This window comes from Vipera berus (assembly GCF_964194415.1).
Source record: "Vipera berus genome assembly, chromosome: 8".
Taxonomy (NCBI): Eukaryota; Metazoa; Chordata; class Lepidosauria; order Squamata; family Viperidae; genus Vipera; species Vipera berus.
This window is the reverse complement of record NC_138211.1, coordinates 16774381-16783968: the sequence shown is the minus strand read 5'-3', so window position 1 is coordinate 16783968 and position 9588 is coordinate 16774381.

Below are 9588 nucleotides of genomic sequence, written 5' to 3'. Positions count from 1 at the left end.
CCTCAAATATTGGAATACTGCTATCATGTCACCCCTAGTCCTTCTTCTCATTAGACTAGACATACCCAATTCCTGCAACCCTTCTTTGTATGTTTTAGCTTCCAGTGCCCTAATCATTTTTGTTGCTTTACTCTGACCTCTTCTCAACATTTTTTAAAAATATTGTGGTGACCAGAACTGGATGCAGTATTCCAAGCATGGTCTTACTAAGGTTTTGTAAAGCAGTACGAGAAATTCACATGATTGATAAGCCAAAGGTTTTTCAGAGATACCTCTTGGTTGAAAAATGACATGGTTGTATCCTGCCAGAATTTACACTACCAGCGCTTTCCCCTCATAGCTGAGTTGAAGTGCTCTCAATGTTTTCTTGGAATGGCAGGAAATGATACCGATAGTCCTTGACTTAACAACCACACTCGAGCCCAAAATTTCTGTTGCTAAGTAAGACAGTTGATAAGTGAGTACTGCCCCATTTTACAACCTTACTTGACCCAGTTGTTAAATGAATCAGTGCAGTTGTTAAATTAGAAACATGATTGTTAAGTGAATCTGGCTTTCCCCATTGACTTTGCTTTCAGAAAGTTGCAAAAGGGGATCGCATGACCCCGGGTCGCTGCAACCGTCATAGATACAAGTCAGTTGCCAAGTGTCTGAATTTTGATCAGGTGACCCTGGGTATGCTGCAATGGTCATAAGTATTGAAAAATGGTAATAGGTCACTTTTTACAGTGCTGTTGTAACTTCAAACTATCACTAAATTAATGATTGTAAGCAGGGCTTTTTTTGTCATAGAATGCCCAGAACGGAGTTCTGGCACCTTTTTTGGATGGAACCTTTTAGGGTAGGTAAGGTGGGTTGTATGACGTGTGTAAGTTCTGGCACATTTTTTTTTACAAAAAAAGCACTGACTGTAAGTCAAGGACTATATTCTCATAAAATTGGCCATCCCATTGCTGATTCCTCTTTTATCACTATTGCCTCTCTCCCAGTCACTATGACCCTATGACTTCCCTTCAAGTTAATGGGGTGAAAGCTTAACTTTTTACATACTCTGAGGTTGCCCTTGAATAGTGCGGAATGAATGATAAAAGTCTAAGGACAACATAAGAATGCCTCATTCTCTTTATGAGCTGGGGCCAGATAAGGGCAATGCCATAGGAGCATAGCAGAAAAATGACGTTGCCAGGGTATGCATGTGCCAGGCTTAAATGCAAATGGGAAAAGGCATTCATTTTTTTTCTTTAGCATTCAGACAGAAGTTATAATACAAACCATGATAAGAGCTATTCCACAATGGCAGAGTCTACACTGAGAAGTAATACGTTCTCAATTTCTGGGGGCTTCAAAGAAGACATGGGATGGTCATCTTTTGATAATGTCTTAAGTGTGAGGAATCCACTCTGAGCTTGGTTGTTTTCTTGCAGATATTTTATTACCCAAACTAGGTAACATCATCAATGCCTTAGTTTTTCTGCTTTCAGCTCCAAAATTAGATAGTTCTAGGATCTTTTATTTCCTCTACCTTGTCGTAGCTGCTAAACTATGGCATTGAAATATAGCATTTTGGAGATGTTATACAGTAAATACATAAATAAACAGCTACCGAGGTGGATTAGGGACAGGGAGGAGACCCATGTTTATAACATTTCTACAATGTTCATCTCTCTAAATGACTTTGGGTCATTTAGAAACATTATAGTAAAATAATATAAAAACATGACTAAAAGCACAGTTAAAAACAGAAGTAAGAACAAGGTTAACATTTACAAGTTAAAAAGTAAGTATCAAAGATAAGAAATCCACAAGGCTAAAAGGTTAACAAGGCAAAAGGAGTGCCCTCAAGCCGCTAGTCTTCCCCAGCCATTATACTCTTAACACCTTTGGGACAACCATGACCTGGATGGTTGAGAGTCTCCTCAGACATTAGACTCTTAGCCTCCCATGCTAATTGTCAGAACCAGGTCTTAATATTCCCAGAAGGTCAAAAGAGTGAGGACTCATCTCACCTCTGGGGCTAAGGATAGGGGCAACTGCAGAGAAGACCCTCTTTCTATATGCCACTAGTTAAAATTCTTTAACTGATGGGAGTTGTAGCATATCGATGGGGAATTGCCATCCTTCATTCTACACACTCCCTTTCTTCCTGACAATTTTAGTAGCTTGATTTTGAAAAGATGGAGAAAATCCCAACTGTGAGCAAAACTGGTGGGTGGTTGACTCCAGTGAGTCACAGGAAGCCCCTGTGTTCTAGAGGCTTATTATATTCCAAAGCTTCTCTGAAATGCTGAGTAATGATTTACTGATATTGGTTTGGATTTTTTCTTTTTCTTTTTTTTAAAAAAAGAAACCCTGCTATTTTTATGACAGATAACTTAAAGCTAATAATGTTGCCGAAGCCGGTCTTAAAAAAAAATCCATCTCATCTTCTAGCTTTCCATTATTCGGTGTGTGGAATAACCATAACAATAGCAGCAAACTGCAATTAAAACCAATGTGAATTTAAGCTTCAGGCTGAATGTCATAATTGGATAGAACCTGGTGGAAAAGCCATCTCTTTCTTCAGGCAACCTTGCCACTGAATGTATAATCTGATATGCTGAGACCCCCAAGATGTCTTTCTGAGAACAAACAGAAAGACTTGCTGAGGCAAATTGGATTTAATTTGGAATTCTTCTTATGCAAACCCTGAAGATGCTCGCTAGGGTGGAACAAATGTCTTCAGGGGCTGTCGCTTTTAGTAAATTTCTTATCTAGTGAAGTCTGTAGGTGCAGCTAGTTGATGGGACCATATCATATCCTTGACACTTATACAGACTGGGTTGCAGCCAAAGTACAAAGGGAAGAGAAGGATGGAGTCTGGAGGTCAGCTGAGAAAGAAGAAAGTAATTTGACTTACTGTATGAATGAAGGCGTATATACGTGTCCACCAATTTCATACTAGGTAATTTGACTTATGCATGGAGGGGAGGACATGGGTGGGGTAAGATAACTCAAAGGCTCTTTGCATATATCTTTTTTCTATCCATAATGTTTTTACATTCATGTTTTAATTAAAAATTTAATGCTGTACTGACCTGTATTTTCTAGTGAAGAGATCAGTGTGAAGTCTTTCAGCTGGGAGTTTATTCTGGAGATGGACAATTATCTGGGTATTAACATACAACAACACAAACTTGCATGCGATTATGAGTAAACATTGTCCTTCACATCTATGAGAGCATCATAACAGACATTTTCTGATCATAAAAATGGGTGAAACATGAATAGGAAAGGATAAAAGAAAGAAAAGGGACATTCCAGTACACAGTCATCTTTTCCTGATCCTGCATGATACAAGATGGTGCATAACAGAGCCTTGGTGGAGCAGTGGGCTAATGCCTCCTTAAGTAACACCAGCTGCCTGCAATTAGTGCAGGTTCGAGTCCCACCAGGCTCAAGGTTGACTCAGCCTTCCATCCTTCCGAGGTAGGTAAAATGAGGACCCAGATTGTTGGGGGCAATAAGCTGACTTTGTAATAATGCTGCTTGGGGGGTGTATGAAAGCCCTAATAAGCAGGCATATACATAGAATGAAGGCTACTGCTAAGCTTGTAAGCCGCCCTGAGTCTTCGGAGAAGGGCGGGATATAAATGGAATTAAAATAAAAATAAATAAAATATTAACCTGTGTAAGGATTCCAGGATCAACATTGTTCTTTGAATGGAAAGAACATATGGCCAAATGCTTCCCTTCCCCTCTTCTTATCCTTTATTTAGCCCTAAGATTTGTAAATGTTTCAGCAGTTGGTTGTGATGAAATGGAGATATTGTTTCTTCAGATTTTTCTGTGTGAGAGGTTTCCAGTACTAGTGGCAAAAATGCATTTTTGTTGTTTTGGAAAAGGAAAACACAGCTTCTGCCAAACTGTCTCCTTCTGAGTCCTTTCAGAGGTCCATGAGTCAAGGGCATTCTTGGAGATGTCTCAGACCATTTTCACAGTTGCATAACTGCCTCTGCAAATATGCTCCACATTGTTCAGAGACATTGAACTACAGAGAGGCTTGTCATGTGTCCTGTTGATGGGACTTTCCTGTCTGGGTTTACTCTCTGACCATATTGCCACCATCTGGATCACATGACATGATGTGTCCAAAGCAAAGGGGTCATTTGATGCCTATGGGCTTAAAAATAACTCACATTCCACCCTGAAATTCTTTGAAACCAATGAGCTTTTCTGTGCAGCCAACCTCCCGCTGAGTTTGGTGATGGTTTTGCAATGTCACTGAAATGGCTGTCAGGAATGTCACCACAACATAGAGTCACCCTAAAGCCTTGGATTAAAAGTAAGAGAGAGCCACAATGGAATATATAATGGGTATTCCATCTCACCAATGTTTTTCCACATGGGTTTCCACCAAGATGTACACTAAAGTCAAAATCCTTCGAAAGCTTGCTAGTGTTATGGGTAAGCGTGATCATGGGCTTGTGTTTCCCAATATTGAAGAATAATGGCTAGGGGATAACATCATGGGAATGCTATGCTCCTAATATGGTGTTTTGGGTCATTCCTGGAAACTCTGGAGATAAACAATGAAGTTCAGTTGATCTTAGGCAGCATATTCTGCTGTCCTTCAGCTTGGCTGTATCAACTGCTCATCAAGGGTTTCTAGAGAGTATGGTTAAAAAAAATGTCAATATTTTATTTTAACAGACTATCAGAATAAACAGTGTTGGAAGGGATCTTGTAGGTTTTTTACTCCAACCCTCTGCTCAAGCAGGAAACCCTATACCATTTCAGACAAATGGTTGTCCAATCTCTTCTTGCAAACCTCCAGTGTCGGAGCACCCACAACTTCTGGAGGCAAGTCATTCTACTGGTTAACTGTTCTCACTGTTAGGAAGTTTCTCCTTAATGCTAGGTTTCTTCTCTCCTTGATTAGTTTCCATCCACTGCTTCTCATTCTGCCTTCAGGTGCTTTGGAGAACAGGCTGACCTCCTCTTCTTTGTGGCAGCCCCTTAGATTTTATTTTTTGTGCCTTCAAGTTAGGAAACTGTCTGGACAAGTGCAACTGTTTAGGCAAGTCCTGCAAGGTTTTTTGGAAGTGGTTTTGCGATTGCCTCCTTCCTAAGACTGAGAGAGACATAGATTGGCTTTATGCCTAAAGTGGGATTAAAAATCACAGTCTCCATGTTTTTAGCCTTAACCACTACACCAAAATGGCTTCAGTATATCTCTAACCTTTGCCTATAAAGAAGAAAGAGTTCTGATTATACTGTCATACCCTCCATCTTGACTGTTTTGATCTTAATCTCTGGTTCCTTGCTGCTCACTTTTCTAAAAGTTTTCAGGCTGCATTGGAATCTACTACTTTTTCATGGGGGTCAGATTCGATATGATTCTCACTTGGACAAATCCAACAGCTCACAGGTAGAAGGCAAATTACAGAGAGAGCTGCAGAACTGCAGTTTTTCTCTTTTCCTTTTAAGTAGCCCTGGAAAAACCAGAGATGCTGTCACTGTGGGAACAAAACAGAATACCCGAGACTGCAAAACCCAAATGTAATCACAGTAGGGCATGGGTCTTCAAACCTGGCCCTTTTATGACTCATGGACTTCAACTCCCAGAATTTCTCAGCCAGGCATGCTGGCTGAGGAATTCTGGGAGTTGAAGTCCATGAGTCATAAAAGGGCCGAGTTTGAAGACCCCTGCAGTAGGGGGAAAGAAAAAACTTCGGTAACCTGTATAAAACAACAAGCTTATCAAATGAATATTTTATAAAGTACCTTTTGTGACTGGATACAGTTAAACATTGATATGTATGCTCATGCACACAAATGCTGGTTTGGAGGGAAAAACATAAAAAACAATATTAAAAACATAACTCAAAATACTTCAAGTTCAGGCTCCAAAGATGATTCCTAATACAATATATTCAACAGCAATTCCAGTGTTCATTTTAATATGTACAATAATGTTCCTATGGAAACCAGAACTTTCAGGTCTCTCTGTGACTTGGGCAGCTGTTATTAAAATAACCCTTCCTTCCTTCCTTCCTTCCTTCCTTCCTTCCTTCCTTCCTTCCTTCCTTCCTTCCTTCCTTCCTTCCTTCCTTCCTTCCTTCCTTCCTCCTTTCTGACTTAAAAGTTTGATGTCAAACTTACAGGTAGACCAGACAGAAAATATGCCTAATGTTTCTTATACTAACACTAAAGCTAATACTACTTTATTGTAAAGCTACATTAACAGAATTTTGCAACTTTGAAAGTAGAATTCTCTTGCTGTATCCATTATGTAGCTGTAGGCTACGCTCCCTCTTATCTGACCATTCTAGGCAGAAACTCTTTGCCTGGTTTCCCAGTCTTTCCCATATATCCTTACATTAGTATAGGCAGAATAATGACTTGCTATGGGGATTTTAAATGGTAACTGAGTTTTAATTAGCTCAGGTGAATTGTGGGCATTTTCCACCTATGTTCAGCAATCAAATGTGGTTGGATTGTACTAGTCCTTCTTCTCCAGGGAAAGATGACAAACCTCTAGCATAAGACATAGAAGTATACTATATGTCTAGATTTTTCAACTTTACAAAAACCTAGAATTAAATTTCTACTTTTGAGAAATGTTAGATTCATATGGACCACGAGTTATTGAAGTAACTACTATTTTAGTTTTGAAAATTAAAAAAAGTGGGTTTTTTTTAAAAAAATGATCTGTTCTTTTTTAAAGTAAGATTTTCTAAAATTTCTTCAGACTCATAGGTACGCAAGGGTTATCTTAAGGAAAAAAAGGTTGTCAAATGATCTGTTTGTGTGCATGTATGGATAAACAGAACAATAGGAAAACCACTGTAGTTGTGATGCTTGGCGGGCTTTGGTCCAGTCAAGTTGGACTGCAGCTCTATAAAAAAAAACCAAGATGCTGTTTTAAGTTCCTACTAATGTATGATTTCATTTGCAAAAATGAAATAGGACAGTAAGACAGGATGTGCATCTGAGATGAGGAAGGATTAGTATGACTGTATATTTTGGACCATAGTCAATCGAGGTCTTGGGAATGCTTAGACTTCTGTCTGAATCATTACAGTATGTCTCAGAAAGACATCATAACTCACTGGTAAGAACATGTTTTGTATGCAAGAGGGCCAAACCTGTATCTTCACATGGAAAATAGGACACAGAGATTGACTGAGACATCAAAAGTGGCTTACTTTTTCCAACTAATAGCCTTCCATATGCTACTGGCTTGCAAGTCCAATGATCATGAGCAATGTTCATGGATGGTTGATGACACTCATAGATGGTTTGCAGATTCATAGTTCAGATTGCAGAAGATACAAAAAGAAGGAAAGTTTGAAATCACTGGTATTGGATTAGATTGAAAAAAATATCTAAATCAAATTCAACAACTTTAGGATGTGTGGACTTCAGCTCACCGAATTCCCCAGCCCAATGCTTGAATCTTATCTCATTTGGAGGATTAGAAGAGATATAGGAAACAGAGTTAGTCCAATTACTGAAAAATAAATAATTTTGTGTTCTTACGTATTTTAGTTGGAGTGAACCCCAAGTGCTTTCTAAGAACAATTTCAGAACAAACAAGGTCATATTGTACTCAGAATGATTTAGCTTTTTTGAGGTTAATTGAAAACTTTCATTTGGATAGTACTTATTCTTCCATAAGGCTGATTTTTCCCCCTCTCTCAAATATAACAGTGCATATTCCTCATAGAAAACTCTGAGTTTAGTGGCAGAATCTCACTTCAAAAAATGAACCATGAAGCAAGGGATAGAGAAACCTTCAGCCAAAGTGAATAGAACCAAATAATTGAACAAGGAGTTATAGGATATCTTATCTACTTTTTTCTAAGTTCGGGTGACCTTCAGCTCTAGGGCATGTTGGGGACGCCTAACCCTTTGCTTTATGCTGGAAAAAAATAAGACTTAGAGTATCCTCAAGAAATAATTAGCCAGCCTGAAAATATCTCTAGTGGCAGAGAGCTTGTCACACTTCTTAGCTGAGTGTCAAACTGTTCATGCCTTCAACACTTTCCTAGCATGCTAAAGTCCGATGTGTGTCAATGTTCCATTTTAATATCATTCTAACACTTGCCTGACTTTCACTATAAATAGCAATATTGGCGTAAAGTCATTCGGTGGCCACTTCAATACGTAGGTGCTAAATCCTACTGCAGGGATAAATGGGAGGAAATGTACAAATGAGAGCACTATTGTCAATTTGTTATTTACAGCTCTTCTATCTGTATTAGCAGTCTTTGTAATGAAGGATTGTTTTGTTACCAATTTAGAGAGTGTTTGAAGATGAAGCAAAAATCATCTTTCCACAACACCAATTATATCAGAAAGCCATTTCATGGCAGTTTTATGCACAGAAGAAAATCACTGTCTAGGCCTGTAGTGGCGAACCTATGGCACGTGTGCCACAGGTGGCACGCAGAGCCCTCTCTGTGGGCACGCGCACCATCGCCCCAGTCCTAGTAGGCCTTCAGCTGGGTTTTATAAAACCTTTTCGCTTTCCGCCACCATGTACAAAAAAAAAAGTTCAATCAATCAATTTCAACTTTTGGCAGGAAACAAAAAGATCTTGCAAAGTTGGAATTGATTGATTGAACTTTTTAGTCTCACCCAGTCTGCTGTTACCACTGCAGCCATTCCCACCCAATGGGCCATGCCCAACCAGCACCCAACGATACATAAGTGGGTTTCGGGTTGCAATTTGGGCACTTGCTCTCTAAAAGGTTAGCCATCACTGGTCTAGGCCTATTGAATATTAAAAAAGAATTACTCTCTCCAATGGAAGAGAATCTATGCAGCTCAGGGTTGAACTGTGGGGTCCTTGCTGCTCTCTGAGCTTGGTGGTTTGCTTGCAGGTGTTTCATTACCCAACTAGTAAGTAGGTCCCTTGAAAATCCATGAAATCTACTGATGTAGTATTTAAAATTCTAGTAAGATAAAGGGGATCCAAGATCAAATCTCTATTCAGTGATGGTGTGAAGGAATGTAGTCTGGATTCCCTGGAGGGGAAGGCTGCTTTCCAGAGGAACAATAGACAACAAACTTTAGGTAGTTTGATTGGGAAGAAGAAAGTTAAGGCAGCTCCTCCATAGAAGTTCTTTGAGTATATCTTTAATGATGCAAGTAAAGTTGAACTTTAGTTTCTGTCTGCAGGTGTAGAACAATAAGGGAAAGTGCTTAGAAGATACTTAGCATGTCTTTCTTGGTTTTTGGAGCCTGACAGATGGAGCTTACTGGGTGTCTTTTTTATTGTTATTCCTTGCCTAACCTACTTCACAAGATTGTTCTTAAGAATGGAAGTGGAGTGCGTGGGAGGATGACCTCTTTAGGGCTTTTTGACCTCCTTAGAAAAGCTGCAGACTCTTATGTGTAATAAATAAAGAAAATACTTCGTGACGGCATTGTAAAAATACATTTAATTTTACTTTACAAAAGAACTGAGCTTCTATTGATTGCTACGACACAATAGCATACACTTAATAAACCAACTTGTTCTTGTTCTATTTCCGATGCTGCAGTACATGAGAACTGAGAAGATCAGGTTTGAAGGTCACACTCATAGGAACTCTCTGGTTC